We start from the raw sequence: 13,434 nt of genomic DNA, 5'->3' as shown, positions 1-13,434 counted from the left end.
AAACCACCTGGCCTATCCCCTATTTCACCAACTTCATGAAGACACCATATGGGAAAAACAGCATTAGAAACCTTAGTAAGCCCTTCTTCGCAATCAAGCTGAGTCAGCGCCCAGGCCTGAGATCCACTGCAGCCTCCTTGGTGTCACCCTCCGCCTCCTGATCATGGACTCCCTGAAAGTTAGCGAGCTTCGAGATGAAAATGTGTCCACAGGACCCAAGCGTTCCTGAGGAAGTGGGTGGAGAGCACGGCAGGTAAAATACCACCTGCTATTCAGAAAGCTAAATTAGAAGAAAATATCAAGAAAAAACAGATAGTAAGAAGACAGAGGAAAATATAAAGATAGATGAACCATCAAGTGAGGAAAGTGATCTAGAATTTGATAATGAAGGTGTGATTGAACAAGATACTGATGTCCCTCAAGGAATGGGAGATGAAAATGCAGAGTTAACAGAGGAGATGATGAGTGAGGCAAATGAGAAAAAGTGGCTGCCATTGAAGCTCTTAATGATGGTGAACTAGAGAAAGCCACTGACTTATTCACACATGCCATCAAGTTGAATCCTCGTTTGGCCATTCTGTATGCCAAAAAAGCCAGTGTCTTCATCAAATTGCAGAAGCCAAATGCTGCCATCAGAGACTGTGACAGAGCCATTGAAATAAATTCTAATTCAATTCAGCCTTACAAGTGACGAGGGAAAGCACACAGACTTCTGGATCATTGGGAAGAAGCAGCCCATGATCTTGCCCTTGCCTGTAAATTGGATTGTGATGAAGCCACTAGTGCAATGTTGAAAGAAGTTCAGCCTAGGGCCCAGAAAATTGCAGAACATCAGAGAATATATGAATGAAAATGTGAAGAGTGAGAGATCAAAGAAAGGGTTTAGAAGGGTCCGGAAGAGCAAGAGAGGGCCCAGAGGGAGGAACAAGTCAGATGACAGTCAGGAACTCAGTATGCCTCTTTTCCAGGTGACTTTCCTGGGGGAATACCTGGTAGTTTTCCTGGAGGAATGTCTGGAATGGGAGGAGGCATGTCTGGAATGGCAGAAATGCCTGGACTCAGTGAAATTCTTAGTGATCCAGAGGTTCTTGCAGCCATGCAGAATCCAGAAGTTATGGTGGCCTTCCGGGATGTGGCCCAGAACCCAGCAAATATGTCAAAATACCAAAGTAACCCAAAGGTTATGAATCTCATTAGTAAACTGTCAGCCAAATTTGGAGATCAAGCATAATGCCCTTCTGATAAAAAGCCCTTGCTGAAGGAAAAGCAACCTAGATCACCTAAAGGATGTCGCAATAATACAAACCATTGCACCTCTGACCTTATCAATAGAGCTGGGGTGCTTTGAAGATGATCCCTCCTCCCTCAATTGCCAATACAGATAAAGCATTTTACAGTGGTTTGCCATTAAGGTATTCATTCAGATAATGTTTTCCTACTAGGAATTACAAACACTTTTTAAACCTTAAAAATATTTAAAACAAATTAAAATGGTGTGTGAATTCCTACTTTTTCTTTACTAATAATTTTGGATTTTTTCCATTGAATTATTGGGCAAGGAAGATAAGTATGGAACATTATTGTTCTAGTTTGAGTGAAATAAGTTTATTAGTAGGGCTAATATAACTAATTTAAATGGGTAAAGTTTGAGTTGGATATTTAGTTCCTGAAACATTTTGACTCTTCTTTTTAAATGCTTTATTTAAAAAAAATATTTATTTCAATAAAACAAATTGAGACCACCAGTATTCAGTAGGACCTGCGCAGGGACTAGAAGTACTTGGCAGGGTACAGCACCAATCTTACTATATTTCATATGCACCCTTGTGCAGGTTGCATTTAAATCTTATACACTGTGGTGAAGGGGTGTTTTTTTTGTAATGCTGCGGTAGGGTTGGATTACTTAGCTCTGTTCTTGTACAATATATCAAATGTCTCATATTATTTCCATGTAGAGGAAATAAGGGAGTACTTTCCTTTTTATATTTTTATGTGTAAAATTATCTATCCTGGTTAAAAAAAAAATGATGCCCAACTCGATGTTTGCTTTCTTCATGTTTGTTACACTTTTCTCCCTTATTCTTCTTGGGCTTAAAGATCTTCTTTTTTTCACAAGCATCATCACTGCTATCATTCATAGCATAACTGTATAAGCATGTTTAATGCTGACTTTAAGATGTAATACATATGGTAACCGTCAGGTAATGCCCATAATGGGGGTAGGTTCTTAACTTGACCATAAAAATGCTTTAATATTAGACTTCCATTCTGGTAAAATCTTGACATATCAAAAAACATTGGGGAGCAGAACCATTTTAGAAAGCCCTTGAACCCAACTCTGCTCCCTGGATTCGAACGCAGAAATAAACTTCTTTCTACCAAAAAAGAAATATTGGAAGGAGGAAATTCCCTTTGGTGTTTGGTCTTCTACTTAGGAAATACCTGTTGCAGTTAGAATTTATCTTGTATTCATCTTTGTATTTTGAAGAAAATAAGGTTTAAATTAAATTGATATTCATGGAGGGAAATCAGACTTCTTGATTAAGCATGAATTAATAAAAATAAATGAGTTATCCACAGTCATCCATTATATGGGGTTGTTAGAACTACGACAGATTTCATGTCTTCCTATTCAGCTTCTCCTTAAATAGTACAACCATAACCCCACCTCTGCTTTCTTTCCCTCCTCTCGAACTATAAAGAAAATGTTAAATTTTCTGTTGTGCATTCAAGTAACACTAAGTTAGGCATTACCTGACACTACTAGGTTTCTACGATGCTTCAAGGTAGTGTTAGTGTATGAAAGCAAATTCAAGGATGAGACCTTGTGTACTTTGCTTAATTGAAGAATCTGTGATAGGCTCTATGAAGTACCTTTCTAAAATAGCACATTTCTGAAATCAAATATCCAGATTCTAACCCATTACTAGCCACAGGCAGATAGAAATACATCTGTTATATAAATGAGAGAAAGTTGTATGCTGATGGAGCTTGCTTTTTAAATCCTTTAAAAACATTTACCACATAAACTTGCATTTGAGCTTGTGTGTTCTTTTTGTTTTTTTGTTTTGTTTTGTTTTTTGTTTTTGAGTTGAATTCTCACTCTGTCACCCAGACTGGAGTGCAGTGGTTGCTCCTGACCACCACAGCCTCAACCTGCTGGACTCTGACGATCCTTCTGCCTCAGCCTTTCAATTAGCTGGAACTATAGGCACGCACTACCACACGTGGCTAATTTTTTTATTTATTGTAGAGATGAGGTCTCGCCAAGTTGCCCAGGTGGGTCTTGAACCCGCGGGCTCAGGCAATCCACTTACCTCAGCCTCCCAATGCGCGGGATTACAGGCTGAGCCACCGAGCCCGGCTCTTTTTGTTAATATGTATTCTCCTTTTTCAAAATTTCCATTGTGTGCTGGGCTTAACTCAAGAACAATTTCTTCTGGCTTTCTTATTTGATTTACTTGACTCTGCATTGCTTAATTATATGTTAAAATATAATTTGAAAATTAGAAATTTGAAAATTGGAAAATTACCAAAAATTTGTAAAAGTAAAATTGCTGCTCTGAAAATAAGCCCTGTGCTTTTAGAGTTTAAGTTCCACAAATGCAAAATACATTCTTAATTTTCATAGGAACTCAATATTACTTCTAAACCAGAAATGTTCTTTTCTTATGCTAATGATGCTATGAGATGGAAAAAATATTTTCAGTTTTAAAAATTTAGTTATTGGATATTTCTAGCTATGTTAAAAATAAAATATGGTTTTAAACTAGAAAAAAAAAGAAAGAAACCTTAGTAAACCAGTATTACTATATGGACAGAATCCCCACACTTTGCAGAAATGTAACCCAGAGATGTCAGACATGTGCTCACAAAAATGCCAAGAAAGGACCTTCCCAGTCACCAGGAATACAAAAAACTGGACAAAGCCCATTTTAAGACCTAGAAATAGACTTTACCAAACAATCACCCAGCAAAAGATATAAATACCTATTTGTCATGGTATGTACATACTCAGGCTGGGTTGAAGCATACCCCACTAGAACTGAGAAAGGCCGAGAAGTAACAAGAATCCTACTGACTGACGTTTTACCTAGGTATGGAATGCCCTCCTCAATCACACCAGATAATGGGCTCACCTTCTTGGCTGAAATTACACAAGGACTAGCAAGGGTCCTACAAATCAAATGGAACTTGCACACAGCTTACAGGCCTCAGAATTCAGGGAAAGTTGTGCATGTGAACCAAACCCTGAAGCAAATTTTATGTAAACTTTGTCAGGAAACCCAACTGCCCTGGACCTCTGTACTGCCTATGGCTCTCTCCAATTAAGATGATCTCCCTGAGAAGAAATCAAGCTCTCCCCCTATAAAATCCCATTTGGCAGACCTCCTCCCCTTGTAACAGTCCCCAGAAATAGAAAAGAAATAGGAAATCTAGATATCCATTCCCAGCTAGAGCTCATAGCTACAACCATATCCCAGTTATACCGCTGGGTGCTGCAAAGATTTCCCCTGCCTGTAAGAAACCCAGTGCACACTTACAAGCCAGGAGATTTTGTCTGGGTAAAAGACTGTCACAAGGCACCCCTAAAACCCACATGGAAGGGTCCCTACGCCATACTCCTAGCAACTCCCACAACTTTAAAAGTTGCAGGTATAGACACCTGGATCCATCACGCCCAAGTGAAAGCTGCTGCATGACTGGAGGGCTCAGCCAACTGGACGACAACCAGAGACCCTAAGAACACCCTCAAAATCACTCTCTGAGCTCACCATCCTGCCTTCAGAGAACTTACAGAGAGCATCAACCCTGCTTTAGTCACTAAAGAAGCTGACTAATCCATGCACAGTGGAAGCCTGAGGAGCCAGCCATCAAAACCATAAATAAATTGTTTCAATGTTTGTTAATTCACTAAATGTTTTGCTATCAGCCTTTAACCCTTGCCCTTTTCATCCCTATCATCTTGGCGCTGGGTGTGGGTCCAATTGCTGTAACCCTCGCTGATGGGAAATATGGCGAGATGTCTTTATTGCTATTTCTGTATTTCTCATCCAAACTCACAAGCAAAGGTAACTAGATCATCCCCTTTCCATTATCAACATGTCACTGTACCAGATTTACCCTCTTTTGGGCCACACTAGACCAATGTGTCACCTCATGGCAAAAGAGAGGTAAAGTCATTTTCTGTACTCGTGAAATGTCATCTACCCTCGTAATCTACATTACTGCCCCAGAATGCTATATTTGTTATGCTTCTCTTCTCTTCTTAGATAAGAACACATTCCTTCCCCAAAGCCTATCCCAACACAGGCCAAAAACCCCACCTCCTGTTTCAACCAGTAAATATCAGTACAATCAAGGATTCAGTCGTGCTCTTGTAACATCATCTACCTCTGTACACCAAGTAGATGTTTTAAAAACTACAACCTCTGTACTAAAAATGGAAAGGCATACTGGACAAGCAAAATATATAAAAATTCTTACTGGAGTCTGCCAGACCAAACCTGCCCTGATGTTCCCCAAGCCTGTTGGGTCACTTCCGATATAGTTCACCAATATAAGTCAGATAAACCTCTTACCTTAGGCCCTCATCTAAATCAAATGTTAAATGCAACTCATCGCCTCCTTAATGATACTAACCCCAACCTGACCAAAGACAGCTGGCTCTGTTTGTCCACAGCTCCCCCCATTCTACTGCAACTCCAATAGCACAGAAAATTATAAATGTTACCCTGATGACCAACAGTTCAGAGCCTCATGAAATGGGTACTGTACTAACCCAGGTCAAATTATCCCAAAAGGCGTCCAAATGCCTGAAAAGCAAAATGTGAACAAAGCCAGTTGGCAACCTGACCACCAGCTAATGTCACCAGGCTATCAATATCCAGGAACTTGGCCCTCACCTGACAGCCAAACCCTGGTGGCAACCTCTTAAGAGTTGTTCATATGTGGAACAAGTGCCTACCAATGCCTACCTACAGGATAGGAACCTATACTCTGGCCTTCCTCACTCCACAAATAAACATTATTCCCAGTAATCAATCTCTTACAGTGCCTCTAGCAGCATACACCTGAATAAAAAGAGGCATCCAAATTATACCCCTGTTAATTGGACTAAGAATAAAAGCTGGAATAGGCACTGGAACAGGAGGCATTATGGCCTCAACCACATAATATCAACTGTCTAAGGACTTGATGGATGAAATAGAATGAGTAGTTGCATCATTAGTGGCCCTTCAAAATCAATTAGATTCTTTAGTTGAAGTAGTTTTACAAAATTGGCACGAAACCTGCTAACTACTAAAAATGGAGGACTGTGCTTCTTCCTAAGTGAAGAACACTTTTTTAATGTAAATAAGTCAGGGGTGATTAGAGACATGGCCCAACAATTAAGAGAACTACAGAAAAGAAGACAAGAACTGACTGATTCTTGACTGAATTGGAATAGTATTTGGAGTTGTGCATCCTGGCTTCTCCCATTAGCTGGATCCCTCCTTATGGTCCTATTGGCACTCCTGTTTGGCCCCTGCATTCTCAACCTAATAGTTCAATTTATTTCTTCCTGCCTAGAATCCATAAAATTCCAAATGCTTCACCACAGCTATTAACAACTTGCTCTGCAAGATGTGGAAAGCAAGTGATGCCCCTTACAAAATCTTTAAAGGGCATCAAAGGGGGGAATGAGATAGAAAAAAACAGGAATTAAACAAGAAAGCAGACCTCAAGGGTCTTATCTTAATTAGTAAGCAACTGCATGCCATCTCTGCTTCTGTAAATAAGCTTTAAGTAAGCAACTGCATGCCATCTCTGCTTCTGTAAAAACACTTTAAGCAAACACATGCCATTTTTCTTAACTACAATCTCTGCTTCAGTAAACACACTTTGTTATACCTCATATGGAAATGTCCATAAAAATGTCTGCTTCAATGTTTGTTGTAGAAGTAACCATTCCTGGTCCTAAAATTAAAATTGCAAACCCACCAATGGCAAACCCGTGTATACTGTAACCAAAGAGCTCTATAAAAGCCGCTTCAAACTGAGGGTTGGGACTCAAATTTTGGGAGGCTACTCCACCTGAGACTTCTGGAATAAACACCTTTGATCCTCCTCTCAGTCTCTGGTGCCTGTTCTGTGTGCATTCATTCCTGTTCCCGGTCAGTGACTGAAGTTGCTGTAACAGAATTAGAAAAGCATATTTAGAATCAGTAAAAATGTTAATTATTTTCCCCTTACTTAATTCAAGTGCTCTTGTATGGGCAATTGGCTCTGCTAGTTGAGCACTGGTGTTTGAGGGAAGAGGCACATTCTCAATAATACCATTGAGGGTGACTATGGCATATCCTGTTTTGTGGATCTCTTTTTCTATAAAAAGAACTTTCATCAGTAAAGAGAATCCAGTCTGGGTTTTTAAAGGGGGTTTTCTTTAATTCCTCCTTTACTGCATAGGTCTGTATTACTATCTGTTTACAATCAGGTGTAGGTTCCCCAGTTTCTTTAAGGAGATAGGTAGCTAGGTTTAGAGAAGAACAGGTTTTTAATTGAACTGTTAAGTCCTTCTAATAATAGGGACTGGTATCTAAGGAGGCAGCTGTCAGTCAGTCAGAGATTCTCTTTGGTAGATAGTAGTCTTCTCACACTATGTGGGGTATACACTATCAGATCTTTTTCTGTTGTTAATTTAGTAACTTTTGTTATTAATAAAGATACTGTTGCAACTGGCTAAAGGCAGACTGGCCATCTTTTTGTCATTAAATCAAGTTCTTTGTTCAGGTTGCCTACAGGTTGCTAAGCTGAACCCCAGGTCTAGGTTAGAACTCCCAGAGCCATTCCTTTTGTTTTAGATACATATAGGTTAAATGTCTTTTTTGTGAGACAGCTGAGGGCTGGTGTCCTAAGCAAAGCCTGTTTTCGTTGGTTAAAGACTTTTTTTGTTTTGGGTTCCCAGCTAGGAATGCGAGTTCCAACTGTTTGGGCTTCCCTTATTAGTTGATATAAAGGGCAGGCTATTTCCCTGTATTCAAGGATCCATAACCTGTAGAATCTGGTAACATCCAAGAATCCGATTAACTGTTTAAAAGATTTTGGAAGAGGAAAGGAGGCAATTGACTTGATTTGTTTCTCGTGTAGTATTCTAGCTCCCTCCAATAGGATTAGGCCTAAGTATTTTACCAAGGTTTAAAAGAGCTGAGCCTTGGATTTTGAGATTTTATATCCTCTCTCAGGTAAGAAATTGAGAAGGACTTTAGTACCTTTCAGAGGAATTTCCTCCATTGGGGTACACAAAAGGATATCATCTACATATTATAGAACTTTGACTTGAGAATTTAGAAAGGTCTCAAGATAATGTCTGTCCAAATAGGTGAGGGCTGTTCCGAAATCTTTGAGGCAATAATGTCCAGGTCAATTGAGCAGGCTGATTGGAAGGATCCTCAAATGCAAATAAGTATTGAGAGTTAGGGTGTAAGGGAATACAAAAGAAAGCATCTTTTAGGTCTAGGACAGTAAACCATTTAGTCTCCTTGGGTATTTGGGTTAATAAAGTATAGGGATTGGGAACCACTGGACCGAATTGAAACCATGACTTCATTGATGAGGTGAAGGTCCTGGACTAATCTCCATTGACCATTGGGTTTTTGTACTCCCAATATTGGATTATTGCAAGGATTATTGCAAGTTTTAAGGAGGTCCTGCATTTTCAGATTGTTAATGATGATTTCTAATCCTTTTTTAGCCTCAGATTTTAGGACATTCTGTTTTCACTTGGGAAATGAGGTGGAGTCTTTAAGGTGGATATGAACAGGTGTAGTTGTAATAGCCCAACCTATTTTTTAATGAGTTGCCCATACCTCTGGTTTGATATCAGTTTCCACAAGAGATAGAGGAGCTGTCCGGGTGCCGTAAGAACAATATCCCCCATGTGGGCTAGAATATCTCTACCTAGTAGAGGGCTCAAACTCTCTGGAGAAGGCTGTACCTGTACCCCCTGAAACCACCTCACCTAATCCTTCCTGTCCCCCAGGACCTTACCCAGGACCTTCCTATATTTCAAAACGACCACCTCCTAAAACTTTATATCCAAAGCAAGTCTCTGCCTTATGCATGCCCTTGCAGGAGCTGCCTAGTGAATCTGGCCGTATTAAAATGCAGGTTCCTTTCTCTCTACAGGCTCTGAGACAAATCAGGGAAGATCTTGGTAAATTTTCAAATGATCCAGACAGATATACAGATGCTTTACAGAACTTAAGTTTTTAAACTTTCCTTGAAAGACATTATGTTGTTCTTAAGTCAAACTTAAACAATTACTGAAAAACAAGCTGCTCTGCAAGCCCCCCCAAAATTTGGGGATGAACTGTGTATCTCCTATAGTGGCAAAGAAGGGGAAGAACCTTATCTTACTGGGAAATTAGCAGTCCCAATAGAGAACCCTAGATGGGATCCTGATGGTGACCTAGGGGAATGGACAAGGAAACACTTTCAGATGTGCATACTAGAAGGTTTAAGAAGAATCAGAACTAAACCTCTGAATTATTCTAAACTTTCCATAATAAAGACCAGATGAGAATCCCTCTGCCTTTCTAGAGAGATTAAGAGAAGCTTTAATTAAGTACACCTGCTCGCTCCTGAGTCAGTGGAGGGACAACTTATCTTAAAGGACAAATTTATCACTCAATCAGCTCCTGACATTAGAAGAAAGCTGCAAAAACAGACCATAGGACCAGATAGCATCTTGGAGAAGCTCCTAAAAGTGGTCACTTCAGTCTTTTACAATAAAGATCAGGAGGAGGCTCAAGAAAAGGAAAGAAATCACAGAAAGAAAGTAAAAATTTTAATAACCACTTTTCAAACTTACAAGCCCCAGAATCTCCAAAGGGCTCCTACAACCTGCTACTCCATCTTGAATATTACCCATAAGTAACACAGAAAAGCCCACTGGAGGGGATGTAAAACTGCAATGCAAATGCTATGTTAATGGTATTATAATATGCCAAAGTCAAGTTAGGACAGTAAGCTATTGTGCTTGCTTTTAAGCAGCAAAAAGTTGTTTCAGCAGTACATACTGGATTGAGAGGATGTTCTTAACCACATTAACCACATTTTCAGCCAACAGGTGTTAAGTCCCACAGGTGTTAAGTCTCCTTGAGACCCTTCCTCTCTGTTTACCTAACCTACTTCTGACTGTCTCCTCTCTCACTAAGAGTTAACATTGTAATTAATATTTGTGCTTATAAATGCTATATATAGGGAAAAACAATTATGTATGCAAGGCATATAAAAACATAAGGTGTTTTAGGTTAAAAAAAGAAAGAAAAGATTACAAGAAGTATAAAAATGTGGGTTTTGTTAAAGGGAAAATAGTTTTGCCTAGTTTAGAGTTTTGTCAAAGTTGTGTTAAACAGAAGAAATAAAAAGAAATAGATAAAACTGAATGAATATAGAAAGTTTGAGAAAGAAAAAAATGAAAAAATTATGGAAGATTAAGATGTATTAGATATGGTCAAATCTGATCTAAATCGAATGAATCTGTATATTTACATTAAAATTAGATTTAGCATTAATAATCACTGATGCAAAGGTAGAATATGGTTTTATCTTTTGAATAAAATGTTTGTGTAGTATTAATAAGAGATAGTAAAAAATGTATTTACCTTTTTAATTAACTGCAAAATAAGAGAGAGAGAGAGAGAAGTGAGAGACAGCTTTTGTTTGCCTCATGCTGTTTTTATGGGATCTTTTGATTGCTTGGAAAGCTATCATTTTACAGTGACCTGTAAACTTGTTTTAAGCTGATACTTGACAAACTTTACAAATTCAAATTTCAAATTTTTAATTTAGTCTTTTTGACCTCAAATTAACTTTTCCAATATTATGGTCCCTGGAATTCCAAGAGAGACATACTAATCTTATTTGGTACATTGAAATCATGCAGGAAGCATTGCCAAATAAGAAATGGTGTTTATGAGGCTTTCTAATAATTCTGGAGAAAAAAAAAAAACATAAAAATTAATAAGTAAAAAAAATGTTTAACTTGCATAAATGTGTTATTAATGTGTTCTAAAATTGTTTGAGATTTCTAAAATTCTGATATGTTTTAGTGTATGTTATCAGTAATAATTATCATTATAATGTTAAATTATCTTATGCCACAGAATAACCAAATTTTCTTGTCAACTGTATCTGTAACCACAGCTATTTTAAGTATTATGTGAGTTACAGAAAATTATTATTTTACTTTGATTCCTCTCAAAAAATGATTTACAATCAGCTCCAGTTTAAAATGCGCTTCTTCTTCAAGAAAATTTATGGAAAGGACCCTGACAAGTACTCTTACATACAGGTGTTTGATAACTTTGGAGATCATACCATTGTACCAGGTTAAAACTTCCAAGACAGTTATAAAGTTGATGTTTTCATGAGGATCACTAACCCAACATTAAGCAGAATAATAATTAATTACATAGGTTTGAACTAACAGAAGACTGGAATAATTTTGTTATGACATTTTGTTTAAAATTTTGCTTGCTGGTTTTTAAATTTTTTTATGTTTGGTTTTTCACAATCAATAAAACCATTTTTCTTTTGAGCTATTTATAGCTTCTAGCAATTGGGTAAAGTATACCTTTGTGAGCAAAATTGAAACATTTATCTTTCTCTCGATCTGATTTGTTTTAATTTGAAACCTTTTTGTGAGTATTTTTAATGCATAAAATATAGCTATTTGCATAAGTTCAATGAGAATATGTTTTCTTTTGTAACAGGGCAAAATTGAAGACACTGATTATTTGACCAAAGTTTTTAATAGAATAAGATATTTTCAGATGTGACCAGGCTGCTTTGAAGAATTGAGGTTGACTTTATAGAGCTGATAAAAAGCCCCTTGGAAAGACCGGCCTGGCACTTTGTTTACAGAGCTTTCTTACAAAGTTTATAATCTTGCAATAAATAAAGAATGTCACTTTCTGACAGGCTTAGGAACCTCAAGATATTTTGGGACCTCCAGAGGAAAAAATTTACCATATTTGTACAGGTATTAGAGGTACAGTCTGATTGTGAATCCTTAGTTTGTCTCCTACTCCTGAGGCTTTTAAAAGTATTTTCCGAAATGCTTTATAAAAAATATTTCAGCAAAGTCAACTTTAAAAGAAGCTATGTAAAAAATCACTATTCTTGGCGCAATTTATGTAAATAATTAGGACAAGTATAATAAGACTAGAACTTACTTTGCAAATAAATTGGTTCTACTATGACTGATCATTGGTAGAAATGAGAAATTGAAGAGGAAAAAAATTATGTTTCAGAATTAAAAAGAACAAAATAAACCATAGTATACCTGTTATTAAATTCTAGCCTTGTCTATTATTTTTTATTTTCTATTATTTTATTATTTACCCCAAAATTTGTTTCACAGGCTGGTCTCAAGTCATTCTCTAGCCTCAATCTCCCAGAGTGCTAAAATTAAGGTAAGAACCACCATTCCTGACTGTGAAACTTTTCAAAGTTTCAAAGTGGGGGCTGAATGAAATAAAAATATTTTGTCCCAAAATATATTTCTTTGAGGGATTCGAAGATGCATATTTAGAGAACCAGCAAATAGAAGTAATGCTACGAAGCTGTCTTTTGTGATACAGATTTTCATCTCTAGAGAATCTGCACTGAAGCAGCCAGGTTTTATCTGGACCTTACCTTGACTGGATCTAGGAAAGATTAACTAGATTAACTAAGAGTCTGACACCCATAAATGTCTGAAAGAAACATTTACCTTCTATTCTCTCTGAGGCCTGCTACCTTTGAGGTTTAATTTACTTAACAGGATCACCTTTGCTAGAGGGAGCTCCCCTTCTCCCCCACCCATTAATCTGCTTTGCTACCATAAGCTATTTTTCCACAATCTAAGACCGTATTCTTTTTGTAACCTCAAGATGGTACATAAGGTTCTGAACTCCATTGGATTGTTGGGAATTAATCATTCTATTGCTTGTATTCTGTATACATGTTAATAAATTTGTGTGCCTTTCCTCTAATTCATCTGCCATTTGTGAGTTAATTTGTCAGTGAACCTTCAGAAGGAGAAGGAGAAGTCTTTCCTTGACCCGTACACAATCCTTTACCATGTATTTGGACACTGTTTGCAGTTACCTGAATAAGGGGAAACATGCAATCTTTATATTGATAATCATTTATGTCTTATATATACTTATTAGAAGATCCTTTGGAAAATTGCACTTGATTCTCTTTGTCAAAGAGAAACAAACAAAAAACACCAAAAAGGGAAATTATCAGACTGGCGATGTCATGGCAGATATCAGTTCATTGTTAGGAGATGATTCATTAACATGGACTAAATCATCTCACATATCAGAATTTATTGCTCTTACTAGAAACTCTTTATATACAAAAACCTAGAAACAATGGCCAATCCATTAACAATGAGCA

General features: G+C 37.5%; 1 pseudogene across 1 annotated transcript; it reads left to right on the top strand.

The window, feature by feature from the left end:
- The first annotated feature begins 228 nt into the window (after window positions 1–228).
- LOC103274583 lies at window positions 229–1,266 on the top strand (annotated as a pseudogene). Its single transcript, XR_505263.1, has one exon. The product of XR_505263.1 is annotated as a hsc70-interacting protein-like (transcript).
- The last annotated feature ends 12,168 nt before the right edge of the window (window positions 1,267–13,434 follow it).

Source organism: Carlito syrichta, unplaced genomic scaffold (genome assembly GCF_000164805.1).
Source record: "Carlito syrichta isolate Samal-C Ts95f unplaced genomic scaffold, Tarsius_syrichta-2.0.1 Scaffold314816, whole genome shotgun sequence".
NCBI lineage: Eukaryota > Metazoa > Chordata > Mammalia > Primates > Tarsiidae > Carlito > Carlito syrichta.
The sequence above is the reverse complement of the archived record's forward strand: the minus strand, read 5'-3'. Positions and strand labels throughout refer to the sequence as shown.